Source organism: Sturnira hondurensis, unplaced genomic scaffold (genome assembly GCF_014824575.4).
Source record: "Sturnira hondurensis isolate 20B ecotype Veracruz unplaced genomic scaffold, ASM1482457v3 Scaffold0020642, whole genome shotgun sequence".
NCBI classification, from domain to species: Eukaryota; Metazoa; Chordata; class Mammalia; order Chiroptera; family Phyllostomidae; genus Sturnira; species Sturnira hondurensis.
This window is the reverse complement of record NW_028093273.1, coordinates 4,849,065-4,864,957: the sequence shown is the minus strand read 5'-3', so window position 1 is coordinate 4,864,957 and position 15,893 is coordinate 4,849,065.

Below are 15,893 nucleotides of genomic sequence, written 5' to 3'. Positions count from 1 at the left end.
TCCAAAAGAAAATTCTGTTCCCCTGGAGAGTCAGTTTGCTCCCCTGTTCAGAGTGGGAAATCAGTTCTCCATCCCAAGACTTGTAGCTATTAACCTTTGTAGGGTGTTGTTTCTTGAGGGATCTGGGACAAAGTATTTTGTTGTATTTGTACCTACTTCTAGAAAATAATTCAAAGGCAGGCCCGCCTCATTGGATTCTTAATGATACAATCTCAAAAAGCCCACATTCATTTTAACATTATAAAGTAAATTGCTCACCGTGTGATGTAAAATTTAGTCTTTCTCCTTCTTTCTTAACCACTAAAGGATCTGAAAGGATCTTATTACTCTTTATTAGTTGAATGCAAACAGAACAATAAATGACACTACCAAACCTAATGGGTTTCCCTAATCTTCCTAATCAATTCTCCCAGTCAATGGCTTAGGAATGTAGCTGTCTCTGATTAAAAAGTTTGGTTTTTTGCCCTGGCCAGCATAGCTCAGTTGGTTGGAGCATGGTCCTGTAGACAGAGAGGGTTTAATCCCTGGTCAGGGCACATACCTAGGTTATGGGTTCAGTCCCTAGTCAGGGCAAGTACAAGAGATAACCATCAATGTTTTTCTTGTGAATTGATGTTTCCCTCTCTCTCTGCTTCTTCGCCTGTCTCTCTAAAATCATGCATACGGTAAGCATGTCCTCAGGTGAAGATAGAAAGAGAAAAAAAGTTTTGGTTTTTCATTTATAGCCAGTTTGGTAAATTAGATATGGAGAGCTCTTGAATCCTTGTCACAAGAAAATAATGGGAGGAATGGGAGAGAGAACCAAGAGAAGGCTCCAAGGGTTTTCTTTAAGTACTGGAAGGACTTTCTTGGGATGACTCTACAGTTTTTCTATATCCCATGAAAATGCAGAACTGGGACAAATTGTTGGAATCTTTGCCCAACCAGATTTTAGTTCAACATAGGAGAATTCTCAACACAGGAGAATCATTTTAAAAGTCCTAACTGACATTCCAATAGAATTGCTGGCCTCTGAATTTCTCACTGCTGAACACACTTAAGCTGAGACTGGATTAAATCTGCCAGCAATGTGAAGGAAGTGTTTCTGCATCAGATGTTGAGTTAGATGAACTCAAACTTAAGAGTCCTGTTTATGCAAGCTTCTGTGGCATGAGGTGAAGACTGTGATTCAGTTTATTCATAAATAGAAACTCTCAGGATAGGACCGATGGTCTTACCAGTTTCCTTCCTTCCTTCCTTCCTTCCTTCCTTCCTTCCTTCCTTCCTTCCTTCCTTCCTTCCTTCCTTCCCTTCTTCCCTCCTTTTCTTTTTTCTTCCCCTCCCCTCCCCTCCCCTTCCCTTCCCTTTATTCTTTTTTGTGGAAGGACCTGAGGTTACTGAAAGGTGAAATAACAAGATGAATTTAATGGAATAATGTCCCTTTGACATCTGCCTCAGACAGTGATGAAGTATCAGTTTCTGGTGTGAAGAGAATGGCACTCCCCAAGCAACAGGGGACTCAGGAGGGCAACAACTCATCACAGATTCATGCAGCTGCTGCCTCTGGTACTTTAATCTTCTTCACATGACAGCAAAATGACCTTACTGCAAATTTATGGAAAGACTAGCATCGCCTCCCATTCCCCCTAAAAGATCAAGATTCCCAACAGCCTCTCTTTAAAATTTTTTATATTTTGTTATCACAAATTTGACTTTACAGAAAAACAATCTCATAAACTTTAATTTACAGAAGGAAAGAGTGATGTAGTGGAAAAAACATTAGGGCTTCAATCTCAGATCTTCCATGGCAGTAGATCTATTACTTCCTGTTAACTCAGTCTGCTTGCCCTTGACTGAGGTGGAGGATCGCAATTCTGCATGATACTGAAGTTGGGTGTTGCTTTGGCCAGTGGACTATGAGTGGAAGTGGCACAAGTCATTTCTGGACAGAAGCTTGAAAAAGCCAGTGTCTTCACTGTGTTCTCTTCTCCCTCAGCCACAACTTTGGGTTAGTGATCTCAAGGAGCTGCTTCATCCACTTGGGTCACAGAATAGAGAGGATGCCGAGGAGAGCCACAGCTGGCTACGATGATCATGTTGCAAGAGTGAAGAAACATCCTTCTTGGTAAGCCACTGAGATTGGGAGGCTTATCTGTTATTGTAGCCTAACTGAGAGCATCTTGACCAATACAGAAATATATTAGCTTTGCAATATCTAAGAGATAATGTAAGTTTGTTAATGCTCATGGTAATCATAATTATACTAAGAGCTCACATGAATCAGTATTTTTATATGTGAAGCATTGTATTCAGAACATTTTTTATAGTCATTTTGATGGACTATGCATTATAGTCCATCAAAGTTCTCAAACTTCTCATCTGTAAAATGAGGGTGGCAATACCTTTCTCTTGATGCTGTTTTAAGGAAAGACCCAGATAGAGAAAAGGCATTCTGGTTTTCCCTCTGCTTCCTAGGATAATCGAGGCAGAATCTCAGAAAGATCCCAGAAGGCGGTTGGCTGTCGGACATTGAAACTAGTAGTAAGTTTCCCTTGTTTGACCTCTTTGGGCCACACACCAAAGCAGAGATTCAGTATGATCTGATCAAACACCGGGCAGGCTGGGATCGGCCACAGTGGCTCCAGAACAGCTGTGGTGAGATGAAAGGCCAGGATGGAAGCTCATTATGACAAGGCCTTGAGAAAAGTGGTGTGGTGTTAGTGTTGGGTGGTTGGGAATGAAGGGACCAAAGAAACTTGTTTCCTTCTATGGATCTGAATGAAAACATGAAACATACTGGGAAAATGCTTTGGAAAATCCAGCAAACAACCTGGTTTGGTTAGTTCATGAAATAGTAAGTGGATTGAGAATGTCATAACAGACCACAAAATGACCACAGAATTAACTGGGCACAGGTTTTTGCCAGATTGTTGAGATATCAGCTATTCTTTCTGAAACCATCTGAAAAATACTATATCCTACTTGGAATTTTTAGAGCCCCAGGGAGAAAATTGAGAGTGACTCTTACATTTCTTCTATTCTAACACTAAGAGCTTTCTTCACAAAATTGGTCATTTTTTGATTTTCTTTTGTAGAATTACTATGTACGTACAGAGTTTGTTCTACCAACAATGTAACCGAAATGGTCCTTTCTAGCAGTTTATAATAGTTTTGTGATTAATCCCCTTTAGCTCAGGTTTTTTTGAGAAAGGTATTATTACTAGATTGTGTTCAAAGTAAGCAAAATTAATTATCTATCTGAATAATATCAAGTGTGTGTGTGTACATGTGTGTAGGGAGAGGGTGATGGGAAAAATGAGAGAGGAGAGAAAATCGAAGTATAACATTCATTGATCCTTTTTTGTGATAACTTTCACATCAATATATTATCAAATTAATACCCATTTCAGTTCTTTGTCAGAAGTACCCATGGAGAGCAGGACCAATAAAATGGCATTGGTCTGATTAAGATAGCATAAAGTATATAAAACAAAGTGGAGTCACTTATGTCAACTAAAATGGCTGTCAGTCAGCCATGACACTTTGGTTCAAGAAGAAAATCACGTAACTAAAAGTAAACACATCTGGCAAGGAGACATATCTGACCACATGGTCAAACAGACATGTCTGGCAAGGAGACACATTTAAGATACCTGCCCACGTGGTCAGAGCAGCCGTGTCTGCAGAGCAGGACAACACACAGATAGACTCCTGGGCAAATTCCAGAGTTGCTAGCAGAGGTGTCAAGTAGAACAGCCATGTACACCCATAGGCTCCTGGGCAAATTCCCCACTTGGCAATGGGGGTGCCAAGACATTTATTGAAATGACCCAGAAAGGGTCATTTCTGGTGAAAAGTGGAAGGAAGGAAGGAAGGAAGGAAGGAAGGAAGGAAACTGGCAAGACCATCGATCCTATCCTGAGAGTTCCTATTCATAAATAAACTGAATCACAGTTTATAAATCACCTTTCACCAGAAGGGTGGAGTGCGCCACTTTTCAAGGTATAACTGAGGCTGGTTCTGGACCGCTGCTGAGACAGCCGAGCTCCACACACCAGAGCGCTGCTCCAGGACGTGTTGATCTCCCTTGGCATTGGCTGCGGGCGACTCTGCCTGACTGGACTGACGACTTCCCTGCCCTGCTGCCCACCTGGCTCTGGAGATGCTTCCTTCTAAGACACTGGGAGCTCCCTTGCACACTGTGCTGTCTCCCAGACCTGTGGACTGAGACTCTGGGACTGGGGGTCATTATTCCCCACTGATTGCTGTGTGTGTGTGTGTGTGTTATATTCCTCTTAGATTGTTAGAATGTGAGTAGGATATTAATGTATGCTGATGTTCTACTTTGAGTGCGCCTACATTCAGTAAAAGCTGAGTGAACAGCGTAGTTACTATGTGTGATTATTGTCTATTCCTTGGTGGTGGGCTGCTCAGCAGGCAGCTAGCTGAGCAGTTGTCAAGCTGACTTATAGGAAAGACTATATAGTGAGCAGACGCCCATGACAGTACCGGGGTCACAGCTGATGAATATATGTAAGGGGAGAGGGCTCAGGATGAAGGAAACAGTAGGAGAAGAATTTTCAACTTTCTCTAAATGGCAGTAAAGATTGTGGTTTTGTTGTTCCTGTTTTTCTCCCTCTTCTCATTTTCCTATTCTTCTCCTCCTTCACCTTCCTTTTCCTTTTAACTATGTAACTATTTCTTTTAAACTATTTAACTATTTAACTTTTTAACTATCTTAACTATTTAAGTGCACATTTCCATGACATTAAGTACATTCACATTGTTGTGTCATCATCGTTGTCATCTGTCTTAAAAACCTTTTTCACTTAGCAAAACTGAAACTCTGTACCCATTAAATGATAATTCTCCATCTCTTTCCTCCGCCCCCGCCAACCACCATCCTACTGTCTCTTGATGAATTTGACTTTTCTAGGTACCTCACATAATGGAATCATATAGTATTTGTCCTTTTGTGACAGGCTTCTTTCATTTAGCATAATGTCTTTTTTAAAAAAGATTTCATTTATTTATTTTCAGAGTGAGGGGCAGGGAGGGACAAGGAGTGGGAGAGAAGTATTGATGTGAGAGAGAAACATCCACCTGTTGCCTCTCATACATACCTCAACCAGGGACTGAACCTGCAACCCAGGCAGGTGCCTTGATTGGGAATTGAACTGGTGACCGTTCACTTTGAGGAATGACACCCAACCTCCTGACCCACACCTGTCAAGGCAGCATAATATCTTTTTTCTTTTTTTGGCAGCATAATATCTTGAATGTCCATCTGTGTTGCAACATGTGTCGGAATTTCTTTCCTTTTTATTTTTATTAAAGATTTTATTTATCTTAGAGGGAAAGAGAAGGAGAGAGAGAGAAAAATATCAATGTATGGTTGCCTCTCGTGCGTCCCCTGCCAGGAACCGGGAACTGGCCTGCAACCCAGGCATGTGCCCTGACTGGGAATTGAACCACGATCGTGTGGTTCGCAGGCCCACGCTCAATCCACTGAGCTACACCAGCCAGGGCGGAATTTCTTTCCCTTTTAAAAGCGGAATAATATTTCATTTTATGTATGTGTGTATCACATTGTGTTTATCCCTTCATCCGTGGATGGACACTTGTGTTGATTCCACCTGCTGTTCATGGTGAATAATGCTCCTGTGAATACAGGTGTATAAATATCTGAGTCCCTGCTTTCAGTTTTTTGCGGTGTGGAATTGCTAGATAACATAGCAATTTTGTTTTGAATTTTTAAAGAAATTGCCATATTGTTTTTCATAGTGGCTGCACCATTTTATATTTCCCCCAGCAGCACTCAAAGTTCTCATTTCTCTACATCCTTGTCAACACTTGTTATTTTGCAGTTTTTATGTTTGTTTAATAATAGTCATCCTAGTGGATATGAGGTGGTAGCTCATTGTAGTTTTGATTTGCAATTCTCTAATGATTAGTACTGTTGAATGTGTTTTCATATACTGATTAGCCATTCATATCTTACATTGGATAAATGTCTATTCAAGTCCTTTATTCATTTTTAAATTGATATGTTTGTTTTATTGAATTGTAGGACTTGTAATATATTCTGGCTATTAACCCCTTATCAGATCAATGATTTAAAAATAGTTTCCCCCATTTGATGAGTTGTCTGTTCGTTCTATTGATAGTGACCTCCACGTGCAAAAGGTTGAAATTTTGCCACAGTCCAGTTTATCTATTATTTTCTTATGTTGTGTGCACTTTTGGTATCATATGCAAGAAATCATCGCCAAATCCAATGTATAAAGCTTCCCCCTGTTTTCTTCTAAGAGTTTTATAGTTTTAGCTCTCAATTTTAAGTCTTTGCTTAATTTTGAATTAGTTTTTGTATTCCCTTCTTTTAAAGCAAAAAGAGCACTACATTCTATAGATGGAACTGGCTCTGTTTAAGGCACTGTGTCTGGCACCATATGGGAGCCAGATAAATGCAACATTCTGACCTCCGACATTTAAGGATGGGTGCACAGTAGCTATGGTACGAGTTCAAATAACTCCCAGAAAGTGGCCTTATGGGAACAGATAGAAAATAAGCTAAGTTTGCTATGCATTTTTATAACAACACAGGGGCATCAGGTTTTGCAGTGTACTTCATGCAAATCCTAGTTCAAAGACTACCTGGGAGGAGGTTTCCAAGTGGAGGATAAGCTGACAAAAGTGAGATGAATGACAGAGCCAAGTCCCTGCTCAGATACCATTGTGTGGAAGGGGCTGCTTATTGGGATTTGTCTCCTCAAGGTTCTAGGACTATAATCATAACTGTCAGTTACCCTGTCCTGTCAAAGCACTATAGAGTAGTACTTGAAGGGGCTATTTTAGTCATAAATTTTATAATGTGACAAAAAATTAGTTGAGAAATCGCCTACATACAATTTTTAAATGAGCACAGGCATTTATATAGCTTCAGAGTAGGTCACTTCTAATTAAAAGGGGCAAAGGAAAATGTCTGCACTGCTCTTTCTGGACCCTCTTCTGGAGGCCCTGGTTGGTTCCATGCTTTGTTTCTTGGTTCCGTGTTAAACCATGTGAGTTCATGTCAGTCATTACCTTGGCCCAGAACAGCTAAACTCATTCAGAAAATTCTCAGTCTTAACAGTTCTTGACACTTAAAGAATAAAAGTTTTATCGTATCACATTAATCCTTTTTATTTTTTCTATAGTTCTTTTCACAATCTCAAAGTATTTGTGTATTCATTGCATCCCTAAGTTTAAGCTCCATGAAAGCAGGGGCTTGTTTCCCTGCTGTGCCATGGCAGGGACTTAGTAAATTTGTGTAAGATACATTAATGTATTTGTAGGATTTAGCTATTTTTTGTTCCTGTTTAATACTGCACTAATTTGTGCAAATTAGGATTTCTGGGTGTACAGTGTTATTCCAAATTTGTCCTTTCAGACATGTTCTAAAAATGTATTCTCTGTGTCCCTATGTGGGAAGGTTTTCTATTTCCCTGGTTTTTGGTAGGAGGGAAACAATCACTTGAGAACTGAGCGCTCCTAAAGAGACTTCCTGCTGTTCAGAAGAATAATCCCTTTCTGGGCACGTCCTGTGCCACACAATTGGATCCTTTCACTGTCTTTCTGAAGTTGTGTGATCTAGTTCCTTATTTCCTCCCGGCAGCATATATTACAGAGCATACTGCCTGCTCTGACAATAACCAACATCTGCATAACCTGCATAAGTTCTAGCATTTCTTTGTGCTTTGTTTTTCTCATATGCAAAATGGGAGTAGTAATAGTATCAATAGTTAAAATTGTTAGGATCAGGCCCTGTACTAAGCATTTTAAATGCAATAGACTTTATTATTCAATAACGACCCTATAAAGTAAATATTATTATTATCCTCATTTTATAAACAAGGACATTACAGAAAGGTTAGGTGCTTCATCCACAGTCTCACAGAGAGTAAGTGGTAGAGCTGGAGTTCAAATCCATGTACTTGGATTCCAGACCTAGCACATGGGGGCATATCCCCGCATGAACGGGGTTATGAAGAGGATAAGAGATAAAAATGTAATGTGCTCAGCAGAGTGTCGGCCCAGAGTCAGCACTCTATAGATGCTGATTGTTCTTTTTGCTAATATCTCATCTCCCTCTGTGACAAATGCAAGGTAGAAACTCTGAATACCACAGACACCAACTAGAGACTGCAAAGGGATGAAGTAATGGTAGATCAAGGGGGAATAAGGAGATATTAGCTGGGAGTGGTTTTAATGGAAGAGTGAGTCCTGAGAAAAGAGGGGAAGATCTGAATCAGTCCAGTTCTTACATGATAAAGAAGCAGAGAAGTTTAAAACCTTTGACTGAGGTTGACTTTGAGAAAAGTCTGTGCCAGCTGTGGCAGTTCTGCATGTAATACCATCAAAGGAAGGAGGAGGCTGCCTGAAAATGAGGGAGTGACCCCGTTCTCTGTTCCAAACCCATCAGCTTTGGGGAGAGAAGATATTCATGACAGAAGTGGCAGATGAGTGGGGAGTAGGGACAGCAAGGAGGGTTGTTCCAATGCTTAAATAAAAAATCCCTATGGTTTGTTATTTTCTACGTGTTTATTGTATCCTGCAGGTATGTAAGTTCTTTGAAATTTCAGCAGGAAGATGAATGGAGGTGATTTCAGTAGGGGAGAGGCAACCTACTGGCATCAAATAGATAAAATAATAACATATGACGTCTTTGTAGATCCTTCCCATATATTGGAAAAAAATAAAATATCCACATTGCTGATAAAGTTGAGATTGTAGGATACGAAAACCAAAAAAAAAAAAAGCCCTATGAAATAAATTATTTTTAAATTTGATTTAAGAACATAGGAATGAAGACATCTAGCCTTACAATGAAACACCACAGAACTAGAAAATTTGGTTTTAGGAAGAGTGGGAGGGAAATTTAACTTGACAAAATTTAAATACCTAAAAGAAAAACTAAGACAAATGAAAAGAGACAGTGTTCAAGTTTGGGAGGTGGGATGGGATGACATTGAAATGCTATTCTTGTGATCTCACATCACCACTTCATTTCTCAGGGGACTAGACTTTTCATTGGACAAACATTTTATCATGGATTAGTTTGTCTGTTCTTAGAGGAATGTAAGTCATGATAAGAAAGCAGATGGGACATCGAGGTGGTCATAACAGTGGTCCATAATTATGGACCAGAAATCCTGGACCATAATTAGTGAAATGTAAGCAATTTAAAATAAGAGGAAAACATGGATTCAGCCAAAATATGTAGGATGAGATCATATATAATAATATGAATAATGCCATTTTCTTTTTTTAAATTATTTTATCATTGTTCAATTATGTTTTCATAAACATCTCATTTGTGCCAGATACAGTCATAGTATATTCAATCTCATCTTATTGAATCCTCACAAAAATATTATTAGGTGGATATTAGGTTTTGGAAACTGTGGTAATGAGGGTAATAATTTGCACAGATCACTTAGCAATAAAGTAGTGAAGAAGATTCACATTCAGAAGCCAAGTGTAGATGCCTTGGACACCTGACCCTATGATCTGCCATCAATGCAGTCCAATATCCAATGTCCGCCTCCTCCAATAACCTGTAAACCCAATGACCCAAGGGTGTCAGTTCCATTCTTGGCCATGTCCCCACCACCCAACATATTTTTTTCATCTATATGTACTCAAAATAATTGTTGGATGAATGGTCAGTCTAATTTGAAATTACACGCTCTTTCTATTTATTTCATTAGATAACCTGTGGAATAGTAAAAACAAAAACAAAAATAAAAACCAACAAAAAAACCTTTGCCAAAAGACACATTTCCACGCTCAACTTTGAGATATGCTTCTGAAAACTCCTGTTAGGTTTGAGTAATGCTTCTCAATCTTCTTTTCAGTAGCCTTTCCCTGATCTCCACTTAAAGAGCCTTTTATGATGTTTTCTTCCTGAAAGCCCTCCCCATGAAATTTTAATACCACAGTTATCTGTATATCTGTTATGTATTGTATATATTTCTGTATTTTATACATAATACAAGTAACAGTTTTTTGCCCTTCTTCCCTGTCCCAAGAACCAGTATCAGTCCCTTAGGAAAATGTATGAATTAGAAGGAGGCATACCAGAATAAAACTAGGAAAACACTCAAAAATATGTTTTACGTTCATTCAGCAGAGTTGTAGTGATGATCAGTTATGCCGCAGAGATAGCGGATTATGTCCCCCAATCTAGCTTTCTCTTCTTAAGTAATCAGCTGCAAATTTTTAGTTAAGCACAAGCATCAAATTGAAGGATTATATCCCCTAACTTTCCTGGACACCTCCCTTTTGGCTAGGTGAGCACAGTCCTAGGCATTGAATTAAAGGACTACATCTCTTAGCCTTCCTTATAGACTCCCTTAGGCCACCTGACAAATTATGGCCAATGAGCCATGAACAGTGGGAAAGAAATATCCACACTGAATTACTATATTTTGAAAGTCTCTGTTACTCACAGCTGAACCGATACTCACAGATACAAATCCCATTTTCATTATATCACAAATTATTAATGATTAATTCTGCATACTAAGTTTACATTTATCAGACCTCACTCCTTATACATTTTTCAGAATTTCTTCCTGTGTCCTCCTTGCGTGTTCACCTCCATAATATTAGTGACTTGCATTAAACATTTGTGTAGAGGCACAGACAATAAGAGTAATGACACTTTGTATGTCTAATATGTGCTGCAGTCATGGCGACTACAGTGGCAGTCCACTGATTTTGAATTTATGACTTAGAGTCTATGTATTTATTGGATTTTGAATAAGGAGAGTTCTCAGTTAGGGAAGGGTTATTGAATGCTGTAATAATGGGGAAGAGAGAAAAATGAGGAGAAATGATAAGCTTACATGAACTCAGAAATGATAAAAGGCATTTATTCTCTAGATTAATTTAGAAATGAAAGAAGAGAGAAAGCAAAGAAGTATTTACACAGTCGTGTTGGTTTGCTACTGATTAGAATGGGAAAAAAATAAAAGTGAAGGTAAGTGTCAGAGAGAAAAGGTCAAAAGCTGTGCAGTTAAGGAAAACATGGATTCCAACCACAGTCATGCTTGTGCTGAATTAGGGTTTGCCCACTACTCTAGGAAAGCCTCTGAAAGACTTGTCACCTGCAGGCTTGAGACAAAAGCCATCAATTATTTAGCTTAAGAGTGAGGGGTAAGAGATAATATCAGGAATTGGACTTTCTTAAGGTTTTTGTTTTGTTTTGTTTTTTGTTGGGAATTTAATTGTAAAGGCTCTTACTTGTGATAACCAGCAGAATGACTCACAGTGAAGTACAAACTTGGGCAATAAAATTTGCCCAATAGAGATTTGAAAGAAATAACAAAACATACAAAAACAAGGAGAGAGTTTGGTTGCCTTGTAAAACTGAATCAAGAGAAAACATTTGACAAGATAGATTTAGCTTTTGTCTAATTTAAGACCGTACATGTTCTTTTCCCAAGTCATGAGTCATGCAAAAAATGCTGTTCGACATGACGCATGGAGTGTCTCTATGACAGACATCATTAGTGTCCAACCAAGCCAATCCCCTCTACTTCTGTGCTAACCAAATCTGAGTTTTGGTCAGAGAAGGAAAGTACCCTTCTCCAAGGACTGAATCAGCCTTGGTCTAAGTTGGTCTTGGAGCTCTTTTCCCCCTTTGCTAGTTTTTAACTTTCCCAGACACCCTTGCAGCCAGAGTTGTCATATGACTGAATTCTGACCAACAGCCTATCAGTAGGAAGTCTGCTATGGAGTATTTGTGAAATACTTTCCTGTTTAGATTAAAAGATTTGCTAGAGAAAATTTGTTTCCCTTGTTCACTGTGGTCTGCTTGGTATGCTGGTGTGATGATGTGTCGATTGGATATGTACTGGTCAACTAGTGACCTTGTGGTGACAAACAAGCATATAGAGGTCTTATACATGGGGGCTGATGGGGCTTAATTTTATAAAAACCCTATTATGTTTGGAACCTGGGGTTTCAAAAAATTATTGAGCTGCTAACTCACCTGATGCTAACGGTCGGTCAAGGGTAAGATGTTATAGTCTCAATGATGCAGTGAGAAATAGAACATGGCAATAACTGGGACAATAAGAATTTCCTCATGTGATAGTAGGGCAGACCATTTTGTGCGGAGATTACCCTCTCTTCCATCCAAATGTTATCAAGGTCAGTGGGCATGCAGTTTCAAACATCATTGACCTCATGGAGTCCTTGTATTGACACCAAATTTGGACATATTCTTGAGAAACAGAGGAGGCATTGGAGAATCACTAGCCTGTCTCCCTGGACTCATGTACTTCTTCTCTCCTCTCCTCCCCTTCCCTCCCCTCCCCTCTCCCCTCCCCTCCCCTCCCCTCCCCTCCCCTCCCTTCCCCTCCCACTCTCCTCTTATCTTTCCTCCTTTCTTTCCTCTCTCTCTCCATGTCTCCATTTCACTTGCCAGTTTGGAACTAAGGGAAGAGAGTAATAAATGAAACTACTTTAGCCGATTCTGAATTGTTCTCATCAGTCTTTGAATGCATACCAGTCTTTGTGATCTTGTCTAACTCAAATATCCTTGATGTTTAAGATGTGAGAGCTGTGTTATATGTTACTTGTGGGCAAAAGCATAGGTAACAAATGCCAAAGGTAATTCCAACAAAGATGGGTGGATTGTAAAAGAGACAAGGGCCATTGGATGGGATGGCAAGTGTCCAGGCAATATTATTTTATATGCTTACAATGACAGCCAAATGAAAAATTACACAAATGAACAAGGATTCTGAATGATGTACAGATATAGAATGTATATTGATATAGAAGAGACTACATAGACATTGAATCCAGTTCCAGCCAAGTGCCGGCACTACAGGTAGTAGAAGTTCAGTATAGCAGCAGGAGAGAGTTGGAAGACCTGGATTTGAAACTTGTCTCCACTACTTAATAGTTGAGTGACTGTTAACAGATATGCTGCCTCTCGGAGCTTTAAAAAAAGGGAGCAATAGCCCTGGCTGGTGTAGCTCACCGGATTGAGTGCAGGCCTGCAAACCACATGATCGCGGTTCGATTCCCAGTCAGGGCACATGCCTGGGTTGCAGGCCAGTTCCCAGCAGGGGACCCATGAGAGGTAATCATACTTTGATATTTCTCTACTTCTCTCCTTCTCTTCCCCTCTAAAATTAAATAAATAAAGTCTTTAAAAAAGGGAGTAATAATACCTACTTTATGGGGTTGTTGTGAGATAATCTGAGATGGTATTTAGTAAGTTTATGGTGCCCAGTATGTACTAGATTCCGAGTGATAGAGATAATAAGTAGTTTTCAAATTTGTGATGAATATAGAAAATTCGTGAAGCCTTTGAAAAATTCACTTGGACATCTTTAAATCTATGTTTTATAATTTATATATGAAAAGTTTGGATTACAAATTTCTAAGTTTTTTTCATTTTGTCCTAGATTTACTAATTTATTTCTATGTATTTAAGAAAAATTCAGTAAGTAGGGAAAATGAGGGAGAGAAAAATGTGGAGAGAATAAAAGTCTATAAGACTGGTCCTTAATAGGAAAGGGACTGTGGACAAATTCCATCTTTATATCCTCCTTTGAACCCCACAGAGTCCAGGTTTGCTTCATCCCCTAGGGTTTCTTTTTGAAATGAGGACTTCTGGGTGGATGTGTAAGGTGAATGAAAGAGAGGCTGGAGATAGTAGCTCATACGTTAAGTCTTGTGAAGAAGACCTCTTTCTTCACATCTTGCCTCATGTATATACTACAGTTTCACAACAGATAAGCGGGCATTGAAAATAGATTAAACATTTCTCTTCTGGCCCTGGCTGGTGTAGCTCAGTGGATTGAGCGCGAACCTGCGAACCAGACTATTTCGGTTCAATTCCCAGTCAGGGCACATGCCTGGGTTGCAGGCCAGTTCCCAGCAGGGGCCAGTTCCCAGCAAGGGATGCACAAGAAGCAACAATACATTGATGTTTCTCTTCCTCTCTCCTTCCCTTCCCCTCTAAAGAATAAATAAATATTTAAAAAACAAAACAAAACAAAAACATTTCTCTTCTGGGTTATGGTGCACACACATCACTGTATGCGTCATTTCTGACACTCATAATTAATATAGATTCTTCCAGGTGTGGTGGGGAACTAGGGGGAAATTTTTGGAAATAGAGCAGGCAGGTAAGTTGGAAGGCAAAAACACATCTAGGGAAATTTTTTTATGGTTGTTTATTGATTTTACTTTTTAAATTTATTTTTAATATATTTTATTGATTATGCCATTACAGTTGTCCCATTCCCACCTTCATTCCTCTCCACCCTGCACACCCCTCCCCCACCCTCCCTTTAGTTCATGTCCATGTGTCATAAGTTATTTAGCTTCTACATTTCCCACACTACTTCAGGGGGAAATTTTTGGAAATAGAGCAAGCAGGTAAGTTGGAAGGCAAAAACACATCTAGGGAAATTTTAGATGAGGGTGTTGTTGGATGTGCAAGCAGGGAATGAAAAGAGCCAAGCAATTCTGAACCCCGAGAGTGGGAGACAGTGAGAGATAATGAGAAGTGGTAGAATCTATTAATCTTTTGGGGGATAGGTACCTTGCATAAATGATATTAAAGGATATTTTTAACCCAAAGTTGTGAAAACATATATTTTCTCAGAATGGATATTTATTTCTCCAAAGATGTTAATTTTTGTTAATGCTGTGTATTTTCAACATTGTGGGCTCATTTTTGATTCTTCACTCTATTTTAGCCCCTAGACCACATCCTCATCCTCCTTTTGATGCACTGCCTGGAATTCCTCCTTACCTTACCTCCTTTCTAGTGTATGCAAGAAATCGTCAAACTAATATGTTTGTGAGCAGGATTTCTCCACTGATATCTGGAACGTAACACTATAATAAGAGGAAGGATTGCTCTAAATATGCTGTATGTATTAACTCATTGAGTGCTCCAAAGAATCCTGTGAGGCAGGTATTATTATAATTCCCATTTTATACATGAAGACACTGAGGTTAATGACTCACCCAAGGTCATAAAGCAAGTGGTTGGTGGAGCCAGAATTCAAACCTGGGCTTCCGGGGCCCGAAACCTAGGCTCTTGACCATTACGTTATGTTGGACCTCCTTTTGTGAGATGCTGTTTTCATGATGCTTCTTTCCTGCTTTAAAAGCTATAATGACTTGTTTTAAAATCAATGAATTAAAATAAAGGGGAAGAATATGGGACAACTGTAATAGCCTAATCAATAAAATATACTTTAAAATTAAAATGAATACATTATTTTTTTAGATTATTGCATATTCTTGTCTTATATAGAAAGCTGTTCAGCAATGACCCCACCCATCCAGCCTTGCCTCTCCCCTGTCACTTAACTAAGCTCCTCCCACAGATGTTCCTCAGTGCTGGAGGCTTGCCTGCACCACCATCCCCTGTTTTCTCCTCCCATCAGGGCGCACTCAGCCTGGCCACCTCACAGTGATTGTTTTCCTTCCCTGAATTCCTATAGAATTTGAAGGCTGTTTTAGCCAGTGTAACAATTGATTAGAATGTGCTCAAGCGCTTTTTGCTCTTGCTTTTGTTGTTAGCTTTGTTAAGGCAAAAAAAAAAAAAGTATGATGTGTCTTGTATTGTGTAGGAGACCATTCTGCGTGGCGTGGGCCCAGCTCCCACTCAGAGATGCACAGAACCCACACCCACGGATAGGTTCTCTCATGGGGAATCAGGCTTGCAATGTGCCTAGGCCACTTTGAGTCTTGCTTTTTGCTAAAAACTCCCTCACCCAGATTTGTGGCAAACATTTACTGCAAAATAACTTACTAAAATCCTTCCTAAATCCTTACTAAAATGCTAAACCTTCCTAGGGCCAGTGTAACCAGTCCAACCACTTTTGCCTTTT